Below are 15,345 nucleotides of genomic sequence, written 5' to 3'. Positions count from 1 at the left end.
GTGTTTTCAGGAAGAGAACTCCGGACGAAGCTGAAGAATTATTGGCTAAGATAAGTAAAAATCATGATGATTGGTCTACACCTGAACCAACCCCAACACCAATATTGAAGAAGAGGGGTATGATTGAATTAAATGATGAAGATATGAGGGAAGCCAAGAATTCTCTTATGGAGAAAGGTATTAAATCTGAAGATGTGAAGAATTTGCCTCCTATAGAAGACTTATGTAAGATAATTCCCCCTTCATCCACAATTGAGGTACATTCTCTTCAACGCTTTGATAGAGGAGATATCCCGTATTCAAAACCTCCTGATCAATGTTTAGATGAATTTGATAATTATATTGTTAAGCAAAATAATTTTAATATGAGAGTAGAGAATCATCTAATAGAAAATTCTCAAGCTATTAGTAAATTGCATGATATTGTGGAGAGAACCTCCAATGATGTTAATATGCTTGTTAAACATTTTAATATGATTCAAACTCAAATTGATCAACTTACTAAAGTGCAAAATGACTTGTTAAAAAATACTCACGAAGAGAAACATGCTTATGAAGTAACAACTAGAGGCGGTGTTTCTACCCAGGATCCTCTATATCCTGAAGGGCATCCCAAAAGAATTGAACAAGATTCTCAACGAACTAAAGAAACTGATAGTCCTTCTAAGAAAAAGAAGAAGAAACATAAAGCTGTTGTAGAATCCTCTGAACCTGTTAATGATCCTAATAGTATTTCTATTTCTGATGCTGAAACTGAAAGTGGTAATGAACATGATGAAGATAATAATAATAAGGGATTTCTATTTTCGTGCCCTCAAGTCCTTAGTTGTACTCAGTTTTCCCCAGCCCCTTAGTTTTTCCTCAGTTTTCCCCTCCTCTAGTTTGGAAGACGAACAAGTGCTGGAACGGCCGGTAGCCGTCAGGTCAGAGGCCTTAACCGTTAGTCTGACCGGGTGGGGCCGCAGAGGGGCAGCTCCTCCCTGACCGTCTCGTGCTGACGGGTAGGGTCAGGAGACACGTCGGAGCAGCCATCCATCTATCGCTGACGTGTGGGCCGTTTTATTTCATGATTTTATACGCGGTGCTGCCAATGACAAATGGTGCCGCTCTATAGGGCTGCCGCAGCCAATGACCAGTGGGGTCATATATTTTTCAGGAAAAGACATATATTGCCGCTTTGTGGGGCTGCCGCAGCCAATGACTAGTGGGGTCGTCTATTTATTTAGAGAAAAACATATATTGCAGCTCGGTGGGGCCTCCGCAGCCAATGACCAGTGGGGTCGTCTATTTTTCAGGAAAAGACATATATTGCCGCTCTGTGGGGCTGCCGCAGCCAATGACCAGTGGGGGTCGTGTATTTATTTAGAGAAAAGCATATATTGCAGCTCGGTGGGGCCTCCGCAGCCAATGTCTAGTGGGGTTGTATATTTTTCAGGAAAAGACATATATTGCCGCTATGTGGGGCTGCCGCAGGCAATGACCAGTGGGGTCGTCTATTTATTTAGAGAAAATAATATATTGCCGCTCGGTGGGGCCTCCGCAGCCAATGACCAATGGGGTCATCTATTTTTCAGGAAAAGACATATATTGCCGCTCTGTGGGGCTGCCGCAGCCAATGACCAGTGGGGTCGTGTATTTATTTAGAGAATATCATAGAGAGAAGCAACAAGTTCGCTAATTAATTATTCTTATAAGCTAGACCCATCATTAGTCACCGGAGAACCGCTGGCAGCTCGTTCCCCACCGTCGGACGGAGCAGCCATCGCCGGAGCTCGTTCCCCACCGTCGGACGGAGCAGCCATCGCCGGCGCCTCGTCGCCCCGCCGGCTCTGTCCCCCGGCGGCGTCGGACGGACTGCGACGCCGCAAGTCAACCAAGGCTCCAGCACTTGTTTCGTCCGCACGCATTGTACCCACCGCAGGAAAGTCCGCCGCAAGCAGATCCGCCGCCCACGATGACCGGGATTTGTTCCGCGCACCAATTGGTAGTATAGCTTGGTAAGACCTCCGCTTCTGCCTCCCCCGCCCCCTAATCGATTCGGTTCCCGTAATTTATTGGAGTTTGCAGGTGCGAAATAGTCCTCAATGTCTGGTCGTAGCGGGTACACCGGCGAGGGTGGGGATTCGATCATGTCGTGGCCATGTTCTGCTTCTCCTACCTCGTCGGAAGTGCAGGTATCTAGCTTCAGCTCTCTGTACTAACATTGATTTTGAAGTGCCGCCATGGCCTGTTGGAGTGATTTCAGTTGTTCTTTTTTCCATTATTGTTACAGTTAGCCAGGCAAGCAGATGATCCATGGTACATTGCATACCAAGATGAATCAACCCAGTGGTGTAGCCAGAGGATGGATTTGGAGGAGAAGGTGGCCAATTTAGGTGATGAATTGGCCCGTAAAAACATGATGATATTCGAGCTGAAGCGTACTGTGGAGGAAGAAAAGAAGAATTCAGAGATTATTCGCAAGGAGAAGTTGAGAGTTGAGACAGATCTTGCCGTATTTGATCAAGTGGTAGAAAATCTAGAACATGAACTTCAAGTGATGGGAGAGGAGAAAAGTAGATTCATCTGGGCAGTTTTATTAGGTGTCATCCCTGTCCTAGCAGTTATGTGGTTCTGGTAGACGATTTAGTATAGAATTGTTATTCAGTAGATGGCTCTAACCACTGTATTTTGTTGTGGCTCTAAGCACTGTATTTTGGCGTACAATTCAAATCATGTAGATGGCTCTAACCACTGTATTTTGGCGTATGATGCGTGTAAATGTACACGTCCGTTGGGAACCCCAAGAGGAAGGTATGATGCGCACAGTGGCAAGTTTTCCCTCAGAAAGAAACCAAGGTTTAATCGAACCAGGAGGAGCCAAGAAGCACGTTGAAGGTTGATGGTGGCGAAATGTGATGCGGCGCAACAACAGGGATTCCGGCGCCAACGTGGAATCTGCACAACAAAACCAAAGTACTTTGCCCCAACAAAATAGTGAGGTTGTCAATCTCACCGGCTTGCTGTAACAAAGGATTAAGCGTATCGAGTGGAAGATGATTGTTTGCAAGAAAACAGTAAAGAACAATTGCAGTAGATTGTATGCTATGTAAAGAATAGGACCGGGGTCCACAGTTCACTAGATGTGTCTCTCCCATAAGATAAAAGCATGTTGGGTGAACAAATTACAGTCGGGCAATTGACAAATAGAGAAGGGCATAACAATGCATATACATGATATGATAAATATAGTGAGATTTAATCCGGGCATTACGACAAAGTACATAGACCGCCATCCAACTGCATCTATGCCTAAAAAGTCCACCTTCGAGGTTATCATCCGAACCCCATTCAGTATTAAGTTGCTAAGCAACGGACAATTGCATTAAGTATGGTGCGTAATGTAATCGACAACTACATCCTTAGACATAGAATCAATGTTTTATCCCTAGTGGCAACAAGCACATCACAACCTTAGAACTTTCTCGTCACCGTCCCGGTGTCAATGAAGGCATGAACCCACTATCGAGCATAAATACTCCCTCTTGGAGTTAAGAGTACAAACTTGGCCAGAGCCTCTACTAATAACGGAGAGCATGCAAGATCATAAAAAACACATAAACAATAGATTGATAATCACCATAACATAGTATTCTCTATCCATCGGATCCCGACAAACACAACATATAGAATTACATATAGATGATCTTGATCATGTTAAGCAGCTCACAAGATCCAACAATGAAGCACAATTAGGAGAAGACGACCATCTAGCTACTGCTATGGACCCATAGTCCAGGGGTGAACTACTCACTCATCACTCCGGAGGCGATCATGGCGATGAAGAGTCCTCCGGGAGATGAATCCCCTCTCCGGCAGGGTGCCGGAGGCGATCTCCTGAATCCCCCGAGATGGGATTCGCGGCGGCGGCGTCTCTGGAAGGTTTTCCGTATCGTGGCTCTCGGTACCGGGGTTTTCGCGACGGAGGCTTTAAGTAGGCGAAAGGGCAACGTGGGGGGCCACACGAGGGCCCCACACCATAGGTCGGCGCGGCCGGGGCCCGGGCCGCGCCGCCCTATGGTGACGGCGCCTCGTGGCCCCACTTCCTTCCCTCTTCGGTCTTCCGGAAGCTCCGTGCAAAAATAGGACCCCGGGCGGTGATTTCGTCCAATTCCGAGAATATTTCCTTACTAGGATTTCTGAAACCAAAAACAGCAGAAAACAGCAACTGGCTCTTCGGCATCTTGTTAATAGGTTAGTTCCAGAAAATGCGTAAATACGACAAATAATGTGCATAAAACATGTAGGTATCATCAATAAAGTAGCATGGAACATAAGAAATTATCGATACGTTGGAGACGTATCAGCATCCCCAAGCTTAGTTCTGCTCGTCCCGAGCAGGTAAAACGATAACAAAGATAATTTTTGAAGTGACATGCCATCATAATCTTGATCATACTATTTGTAAGCATATGTAATGAATGCAGCGATCAAAACAAAAGTAATGACATGAGTAAACAAGTGAATCATAAAGCAAAGACTTTTCATGAATAGTACTTCAAGACAAGCATCAATAAGTCTTGCATAAGAGTTAACTCATAAAGCAATAAATCAAAGTAAAGGCGTTGAAGCAACACAAAGAAAGATTAAGTTTCAGCGGTTGCTTTCAACTTATAACATGTATATCTCATGGATATTGTCAACATAAAGTAGTATAACAAGTGCAATATGCAAGTATGTAGGAATCAATGCACAGTTCACACAAGTGTTTGCTTCTTAAGGTGGAGGGAGATAGGTAAACTGACTCAACAATAAAAGTAAAAGAATGGTCCTTCAAAGAGGAAAGCATCGATTGCTGTATTTGTGCTAGAGCTTTTATTTTGAAAGCATGAAACAATTTTGTCAACGGTAGTAATAAAGCATATGAGTTATGTAAATTATATCTTACAAGTTGCAAGCCTCATGCATAGTATACTAATAGTGCCCGCACCTCGTCCTACTTAGCTTGGACTACCGGATCTTTGCATGCCATGTTTCAACCAAGTGTCACAAAGGGGTACCTCCATGCCGCCTGTACAAAGGTATAAGGAGAAAGCTCACATTTTGGATTTCTCGCTTTTGATTATTCTCAACTTAGACATCCATACCGGAACAACATGGACAACAGATAATGGACTCCTCTTAAATGCATAAGCATGTAGCAACAATTATTATTCTCATATGAGATTGAGGATATATGTCCAAAACTGAAACTTCAACCATGATTCATGGCTTTAGTTAGCGGCCCAATGTTCTTCTCTAACAATTTTGCATGCTCCAACCACTAAGGTGATAGATCCTTCAGACAAGACGCACATGCATAGCAACTCACATGATATTCAACAATAGTTGATGGCGTTCCCCAAAAGCATGGTTATCGCACAACAAGCAACTTAATAAAAGATAAAGTGCATAAGTACATATTCAATACTACGATAGTTTTTAAGGCTATTTTGTCCCATGAGCTATATATTGCAAAGGTGAATGATGGAATTTTAAAGGTAGCACTCAAGCAATTTACTTTGGAATGGCGGAGAAATACCATGTAGTAGGTAGGTATGGTGGACACAAATGGCATAGTGATTGGCTCAAGGATTTTGGATGCATGAGAAGTATTCCCTCTCGATACAAGGTTTAGGCTAGCAAGGTTATTTGAAGCAAACTCAAGGATGAACCGGTGCAGCAAAACTCACATAAAAGACATATTATAAACATTATAAGACTCTACACCGTCTTCCTTGTTGTTCAAAACTCAATACTAGATATTATCTAGACCTTAGAGAGACCAAATATGCAAATCAAATTTTAGCAAGCTCTATGTATTTCTTCATTAATGGGTGCAAAGCATATGATGCAAGAGCTTAAACATGAGCACAACAATTGCCAAGTATCACATTATCCAAGACATTTTAGAATTACTACATGTAGCATTTTCCAATTCCAACCATATAACAATTTAACGAAGAAGAAACTTCGCCTTGAACATTATGAGTAAAGCCTAAGGACATATTTGTCCATATGCAACAGCGGAGCGTGTCTCTCTCCCACAAAGTGAATGCTAGGATCCATTTTATTCAAACAAAAACAAAAACAAAAACAAACCGACGCTCCAAGTAAAGAACACAAGATGTGACTGAATAAAAATATAGTTTCAGGGGAGGAACCCTATGATGTTGTCGATGAAGAAGGGGATGCCTTGGGCATCCCCAAGCTTAGACGCTTGAGTCTTCTTAAAATATGCAGGGGTGAACCACGGGGGCATCCCCAAGCTTAGAGCTTTCACTCCTCTTGATCATAGTATTTCATACTCCTCTCTTGACCCTTGAAAACTTCCTTCACACCAAACTTCAAGCAAACTCATTAGAGGGTTAGTGCACAATTAATAATTCACACATTCAGAGGTGACAAAAACATTCTTTACACTTCTGGACATTGCATAAAGCTACTGGACATTAATGGATCAAAGAAATGAATCCAACATAGCAAAAGAGGCAATGCGAAATAAAAGGCAGAATCTATCAAAAACAGAACAGTCCGTAAAGACGAATTTAAAGATGGCACCAGACTTGCTCAAATGGAAAAACTCAAAACTAATGAAAGTTGCGTACATATCTGAGGATCACGCTCGTAAATTGGCAGATTTTTTCGAATTTTCTACAGAGGCCTGTGCCCAGATTCGTGACAGACAGCAATGCTGTTTCTGCGCAGCAATCCCAAATATAACATCAACTTTGACATAGAAACTTTACTTGGCACAAAAACATGATAAGGAGAGGTTGCTACAGTAGTAAACAACTTCCAAGACTCAAATATAAAACAAAGTACTGTAGTAAAAATATGGGTTGTCTCCCATAAGCGCTTTTCTTTAACGCCTTTCAGCTAGGCGCAGAAAGTGCAAATCAAGTATTATCAAGAGATGAAACATCAACATTATAACCAGGGGTGTTGGAAGTTTTCTCAACCAAGCATAGTATATTGGATACATAAGTTTTAGCGTCCCCCTTTTCATTAGTCTTGGGCTTGCTATTCTCATCGAACAAATTTTCAGGAACAAGCCAAGCATAGTTATTTTCTAGTGCATCATTCATAGCTAGGAGTTTACATGGTATTGGTGCTTTGATCTCCCCACCATCATTAATATTATTAGTGTACCTTATTCTATCCATATCCATTTTTTCAAGGAGACCAACAAAATTAGTATGAGAACCTAGCATATTAAATTTAGCAAAGACCTTTCTAGCCTCTCTTGCTAGACCACCAAATTCTCTAAGAAGAGTTTCTAAAACGAAATCTTTCTTTTCCCCTCCTTCCATATCACCGAGTGTAAGAAACATGTGTTGGATTATAGGATTGAGATTAACAAATTTAGTTTCCAACATGCAAACTAAAGCAGCAGCAGCAATTTCATAGGTAGGTGCAAGTTCTACCAAGTGTCTATCTTCAAAATCTTCAGTAATACTAACATGATTGAAAATTCTTCTATATTATTTCTCCCAACTATGGACCCACGTCCTACCGGTATGTCTTTTGTGGTGAAATTAAAAGGAAACATGATGCAATAAGCAAAAAAGTAAACTAGGCAAACAAAGTAAAGACAAGTAACTAATTTTTTTGTGTTTTCGATATGGAGAGCAAGACAGTAAATAAAGTAAAACTAGCAACTAATTTTTTTGTGTTTTGTTTAGGTGCAGCAAACAAAGTAGTAAATAAAATAAATCAAGACAAAAACAAAGTAAAGAGATTGAGAAGTGGAGACTCCCCTTGCAGCGTGTCTTGATCTCCCCGGCAACGGCGCCAGAAAACAGGCTTGATGCGCGTAAATGTACACGTCCGTTGGGAACCCCAAGAGAAAGGTATGATGCGCACAGTGGAAAGTTTTCCCTCAGAAAGAAACCAAGTTTTAATCGAACCAGGAGGAGCCAAGAAGCACGTTGAAGGTTGATGGTGGCGAAATGTGATGCGGCGCAACAACAGGGATTCCGGCGCCAACGTGGAATCTGCACAACAAAACCAAAGTACTTTGCCCCAACGAAACAGTGAGGTTGTCAATCTCACCGGCTTGCTGTAACAAAGGATTAAGCGTATCGAGTGGAAGATGATTGTTTGCAAGAAAACAGTAAAGAACAATTGCAGTAGATTGTATGCTATGTAAAGAATAGGACCGGGGTCCACAGTTCACTAGAGGTGTCTCTCCCATAAGATAAAAGCATGTTGGGTGAACAAATTACAGTCGGGCAATTGACAAATAGAGAAGGGCATAACAATGCATATACATGATATGATAAATATAGTGAGATTTAATCCGGGCATTACGACAAAGTACATAGACTGCCATCCAACTGCATCTATGCCTAAAAAGTCCACCTTCAGGTTATCATCCGAACCCCATTCAGTATTAAGTTGCTAAGCAACAGACAATTGCATTAAGTATGGTGCGTAATGTAATCGACAACTACATCCTTAGACATAGAATCAATGTTTTATCCCTAGTGGCAACAAGCACATCACAACCTTAGAACTTTCGTCACTCGTCCCAGGTGTCAATGAAGGCATGAACCCACTATCGAGCATAAATACTCCCTCTTGGAGTTAAGAGTACAAACTTGGCCAGAGCCTCTACTAATAACGGAGAGCATGCAAGATCATAAACAACACATAAACAATAGATTGATAATCACCATAACATAGTATTCTTTATCCATCGGATCCCGACAAACACAACATATAGAATTACATATAGATGATCTTGATCATGTTAGGCAGCTCACAAGATCCAACAATGAAGCACAATTAGGAGAAGACGACAATCTAGCTACTGCTATGGACCCATAGTCCAGGGTTGAACTACTCACTCATCACTCCGGAGGCGATCATGGCGATGAAGAGTCCTCCGGGTGATGAATCCCCTCTCCGGCAGGGTGCCGGAGGCGATCTCCTGAATCCCCCGAGATGGGATTCGCGGCGGCGGCGTCTCTGGAAGGTTTTCCGTATCGTGGCTCTCGGTACTGGGGTTTTCGCGACGGAGGCTTTAAGTAGGCGAAAGGGCAACGTGGGGGCCACACGAGGGCCCCACACCATAGGTCGGCGCGGCCAGGGCCTGGGCCGCGCCGCCCTATGGTGACGGCGCCTCGTGGCCCCACTTCCTTCCCTCTTCGGTCTTCTGGAAGCTCCGTGCAAAAATAGGACCCTGGGCGGTGATTTCGTCCAATTCCGAGAATATTTCCTTACTAGGATTTCTGAAACCAAAAACAGCAGAAAACAACAACTGGCTCTTCGGCATCTTGTTAATAGGTTAGTTCCAGAAAATGCGTAAATACGACATATAATGTGCATAAAACATGTAGGTATCTTCAATAAAGTAGCATGGAACATAAGAAATTATCGATACGTTGGAGACGTATCAGCGTACAATCCCAAAAGTGAAAGCATGTACCAGCCTCTCGAATCAAATACATATCAAAATCTTCCCAATCAAGTTGGGATAGAATTCAAATCATACATACTGATGTACATGGACACATCAAGAACGTGGAGAAGCTCTTTTTGAGACGGACGTAGTAGTTCGAACAATTTTATCCCAATTGGAAATTGAAAAATACAAATTTATCATAATTTATCCCAATTTGCGGCGTCGAACACGGCCGCGCACCGATGGGCAAGAAAGGCCAGGACGACGGGCGGCTGAGGGGTGGTCATCTGCGCCATCCGCCGTTGAAGCGATGTTGTAGGCGATGGCTTCAATTAATGTTCGTGGCATCGATGACCACTGTCGGAACCGCCGCTGTCTTGGTGTACTTCATCAGCGACGGATCTGCGGAGGGCTGGATCGGTGGCTTTGCAGCACGGTTGTAGACGATGGCTTCAATCGTCTTGGCATCGATTCGCACTCTCGGAACCGCCGGTGTCTTGGTGTCCTTCATCAGCAACGGATCTGAGGAGGGCAACGGAAGTGAGACATCAACAGCCTCCGACATTGAATGCTGGATCTGCGCCGTCGAAGCGATGTTGTAGGCGATGGCTTCAATGTTCGTGGCATCGATGACCACTGTCGGCACCGCCGCCGTCTTGGTGTCCTTCATCAGCAACGGATCTGAGGAGGGCAACAGAAGTGAGACATCAACAGGCTCCGACATTGAATGCTGGATCTGCGCCGTCGAAGCGATGTTGTAGGAGATGGCTTCAATGATCTACCGCCGTCTTGGTGCTCTTCATCATTCAACAGATCTGAGAAGAGAAACGAAAGTGAGACAGAGAGAGACATTTCAACTATTTCTGAGGGTTAGATCCTCACCGGCACTCTTAGATCCACGCCGCCGCACGGTTAGATCCGCGCCGCCGCACGCCGCCGCACGCACGGTTAGATCCGCGCCGCCGCGACCGCCGGAGTAAGAGAGGAAATAGGAGAGAGGCAGATGCAACTGGAATATGCGACTGCCAGGGTTGGTAGGTATGTGCTCTGCTCTTCTCTCCGTATGCATCCATCGTGGTAGAGAGAGATATACAGGCCGTCCGATCATAAATGATCGAACGGTGCAAGCGTTCGTTGAGCTTTCAACCAACCAAGATCCGTGTGACATACATCTCGACCAATCAGAGATCAGCCAGTGAGTACAAGTGAGGAAAACTGAGTAGAACTAAGAGGGGGAAAAGTGAGGAAATGTTTATCGAAAGGGCAAAACTGAGTAGGAATGAGTAAAACAAGTGGGCCCGGAGGGGGAAAACTGAGTAACACTAAGTAAAACAGGGGCACCAAAATAATAAAGGGACTAAGGGAAATTGAAGCTTTTGGCATAAAAATTGTAAAATTGTGTTATTTGAACAATATATTACATTTTGGCCGACGTGATATTGTTTGCAATACAAAGATGCACAAGTGTGACGAATTTGGACTCATTTGGACGAAGTTTGTAAGCATAGTGGGTATTTGGGAGGTGTATTGAGCGTAAAGCCCTGCATCTTCATAGCTAGTAGCTCATGGACTAGGAAGTGGTTTTGAAGCTTTTGGCATAAAAACTTCATATCTCTATATTTCCTTTTCCATTATTATTTCTCTAGGTTGTAGGTAACATAACAAGACTCCATGGGAAGGTTCCACCATGTTTTGAATTATTTTGAATAAAACCCTAAACCCTAAAACCCTTAAACCCTAAAACCCTTAAACCCTTAAACCCTAAAACCCTAAACCCTAGAGAAAATGATAAATTTGGCTTAAATGTGGCATACAAATTGTTCATACAAATTCAAATTGTTGAACACAAAGGCATCCCCAATACAAAAACCCTTATTCAAATTCAAATTGTTCATACAAATTCAAATTTTTCAACACAAAGGCATCCCCAATACAAAGGGAACCCCAATACAAATTGTTCAACACAAAGGGAACCCCAATACAAAGGGAACCCCAATACAAATTGTTCATACAAATACAAATTAGTTGTTCAGAATAAAATCTTTCTCTTGCTCCTGGTGTGACTCGCTGGGGCCACCACCTTACTCCGGGTAACCCTACCAGGGATATTACCGGTGTCTACCTTCCTTTTGCCCTCTTTCTTGTTCTTCTTCTTCTGCGAAGCTTGTGATTTTTCTTCTTGAATGTGCTCTTCGAAGTTAGCAGCCATCTGGGCAAAGGAAGTGTCGTAGCAATCTCGATCATACTGTTCCTTCTCCTCTGGACTCATCGGTAGAAGCCATTCTACATCCATCTGTTCCCTCTGCTCTCGATCATACGGTTCAATCTCCTCATGTTCAATTGCTGCTTCAATCTCCTCATGTTGAACTGCTGCTTCAATCTCCTCATGTTGAACTGCTGCTTCAATCTCCTCATGTTGAACCGCTGCTTCAATCTCCTCATGTTGAACTGCTGCTTCAATCTCCTCAAGTTGAATTGCTGCTTCATTCTCCTCTGCATTTGCTGCTCCCGCCTGATCTTCCATTCCAAAAGCTGGGTCAACTCCATTTTTAGAAAGCCTAACAATGTGTCCAGGGATTCCACAACGTTTGCACTTACGTTTTCGAATCGGTGCACCACCCTCTCGCACTAGCTCGATCCTATTCTTCCTCGGCCTACCTGCCGGTCTAGTCAATACTCGGAGAGTACAGTTTGAAGCCTGGATCGACTTTCATCCATTGGTCTTTTCCCAACAAGGTAGGAACATTCATAGCATATGCAGCCCTAAATTTGGCAACAGAGAAATACTCTGACACATACTGATCAACTTCACCATCTTCACCCCCTATAACACTCATGAAAAACAATGCGTGTATGCAGGGTATCCCACGGATCTGCCATCCCCTACAATGGCATGTCCTATCAACCAAACTCACTGGATACCTCCACTGCTTGTTTTTACTGTCAGTGTAGGTTACCTCAGCCTCCATTCCTTTTCTGACGCATTGCATCCTCAATTGTTTTGCCCTGTCATGCAAAGACTTAATCAAAGATGGGAGCATGAGATGGCCAGCATATTTTGTGGATGCAATTCTTTGACGCAGATCGATCTTTATCATGATCATCTGCCTAATCTTATCAAATATTTGCCACAAGCATAAGCCCTTTCAATGACTTGACCTTTGAGTTGAAACTCTCTCGCAAGGTTACTTGTTACATAGTCTACCTTGCAAATTTCATTGAATTGGCTTCTTGACCACACCCTACCATGATGTTCATCCAAGTACTCCTTCACCCCAGGTTTTTGTTTATACAACACATCCAAATGAAACATATGCTTCCTAGAGCTGCATGTGTATGAAGCTGGCCATAGGTTGTCGAGTAAAAACTTTACCCTTGAATTTCTTTGTAAAATTCTGTACCAAGTGTCGCATACATTCCCTATGCTCCACTCCAGGGAATACTCGCTTCTACCGCACTCTCCAAACCTTTGCAAGCATCTCGTGTGGATAACAAGTCCCGGTGGATGACCTATAAGGTCGCGCAAATTCTGCGAAACCAAGTCCAACTTTCCTCTGACTCAACCTCCAAAACTCCATAAGCAACAGGGAACATCCAATTATGTCCATCAACTGCAGTAGCAGCAACTAGCTGTCCTTTAAACCTGCCATGAAGAGCTGATGCATCCATGGCCAAATAAGGCCTGCAACCGTCCAAAAAGTCATTCCAGCAAGCTTTGAAACAAACAAAAGCCCTTCTAAAACATTCCTTGTGCATTACCTTCCCGCTTTTCAATTTGTAGGGAACTGTATGCTTGTCTATTGCTACAACACTGCCTGGACTAGCCATCTCCACTGCAGCTTTGAAAGTGTAAAGCAACTGAAAGCTTTCATTCCATGGACCATTGATCTTGTCAAGAGCCATTTCCTTTGCATAGAACATCCTCATGTAAGGTACTTTCATCCCTTTATACTTCTCAGCCACCTTTTCAGGAGTGCTGTTGGACCAAGTGAAGGAGTTTCTCTCAGCCAATCTAGGATTATATCTGCCAACCACCTAGTCTTCGCTAGCTTTGTTTTCAGGTCTGGCTCTCTCCCTAGAGGTGGACACCTATGGATCTCCTTATTATTTTTTATCTGAAACATAATGATAAGGGATGTCAATAATAGATAACAAATTTTACACCGTGATCTAAATACACAACTGGTTGGCGTAGTACCTGAACCAAGCTGCTTCTGCGCATTGTGGATGCATGCAGCCTAAACCTACACCTTGGGTATGGGCATTTAATTGTGAACCTACCTGGCTCACTTTTAATAACCTCATAATTATTCTTAGTGAGAATGTGATATGTAGTGTGAATATGACATAAGAAGAAATAAACCTCAAATCAATCATGTTACCTTATATTGAATTGATATAGATCCAAGCACAAGAGTTTGATATTTTTCTTTAGGCTCATATATAGGACAATCAATGGATCCCACCTTGATAGTTTTCACATTACAAATTGTATTAACTCCATATACTTTATCAATCCTCTTTGGAAAATAGACAGTATGTTCCTTGTCATCAACATTGAAAGTAACTTTTCCTTTATTGCAATCAATAACAGCCCCTGCAGTATTAAGAAAGGGTCTTCCAAGAATAATAGACATATTATAATCTTCAGGCATTTCCAACACAACAAAATCAGTTAATATCAAGCAATGTTGATTAACTTGAACAGGAACATTTTCACATACACCAACAGGAATAGCAGTAGATTTATCAGCCATTTGCAAAGATATATCAGTTGGTATCAACTTATCTAAATCAAGTCTCTTGTAAAGAGAAAAAGGCATTACACTAACTCCTGCTGCCAAATCACATAGAGCAGTTCTAACATAATTATTCTTGATGGAACAAGGAATAGTCGGTATACCTGGGTCTCCCAACTTCTTTGGAACCTTACCATTGAAGGAGTAATTAGCGAGCATAGTGGAAATCTCCTCATTGGGAATTTTCCTTTTGTTAGAGACAATATCTTTCATATACTTTGAATAAGGAGGCAATTTAATAGCATCAGTCAAAGGGATTTGCAAAAATAAAGGTTTCATCCAATCAAAAAATTTATTATAATGTTCCTCCTCCTTTGATTTCAGTTTCTTAGCAGGAAAAGGCATTTGCTTTTGAACCCAACGTTCTCTTTCATTACCATGTTTCTTTGTAATAAAATCTTCTTTAGTAAACTTTTTATTTTTAGCATGCTTTTCAGGTTCTTTTTCAATCTCTTCTTTATCAGGAGTATCATTATTATTAGGGATTTCTATTTTCGTGCCCCTGCTTCGTTAGTTGTACTCAGTTTTCCCCAGCCGCTTAACTTTTCCTCAGTTTTCCCCTCCCTCTAGTTTGAAACCCCTCGCAGGCGCTCGGACGGGAGGGTTACCATCTGGTCAGAGGCCTTGACCGTTACCGGTGACGGATAGGGAACCGTGAATTTACCGTTGCTTTCGAACTGTGTTGACTGTTGACTGGAGGAGCTCACACACCGCCCCTCCGCCCGAGACTGGAGGAGCTCACACACCGCCCCTCCGCCGCCACGCCGTCCTGCCCACCTAACTTATGGCGTCGTCCGCCGCCGAGCCGCCGCCCCCTCCCCCACCACCACCCCCGGGAGGCGGAGAGGGATCCGCCTCCACCAGACGTAGATCTACCCCTGTCGCGGTAGAGTTTGTATATCCGTCTGGTGTGCCGCCTCTTCCCGTCAGCCTTGGAGAAGATTGGGAATCGGAGGGATCTAACGCATGGATTCCATCTGGGTAAGCATCGTCTGCCTTGTGAATTAACAGTAGGCAGTTTTTGAGCGCGAATCGTTGTTGCTCAACTAACTGCGTTGCTTTTCGAATAGGATTGATCCAGCGCTGGCTTTTCGGCTGGTGGTTAGGCTGGATTCTAGC

This window comes from Lolium rigidum, unplaced genomic scaffold (assembly GCF_022539505.1).
Source record: "Lolium rigidum isolate FL_2022 unplaced genomic scaffold, APGP_CSIRO_Lrig_0.1 contig_15296_1, whole genome shotgun sequence".
Classification (NCBI taxonomy): domain Eukaryota; kingdom Viridiplantae; phylum Streptophyta; class Magnoliopsida; order Poales; family Poaceae; genus Lolium; species Lolium rigidum.
Note: the sequence above shows the minus strand (reverse complement) of the source record.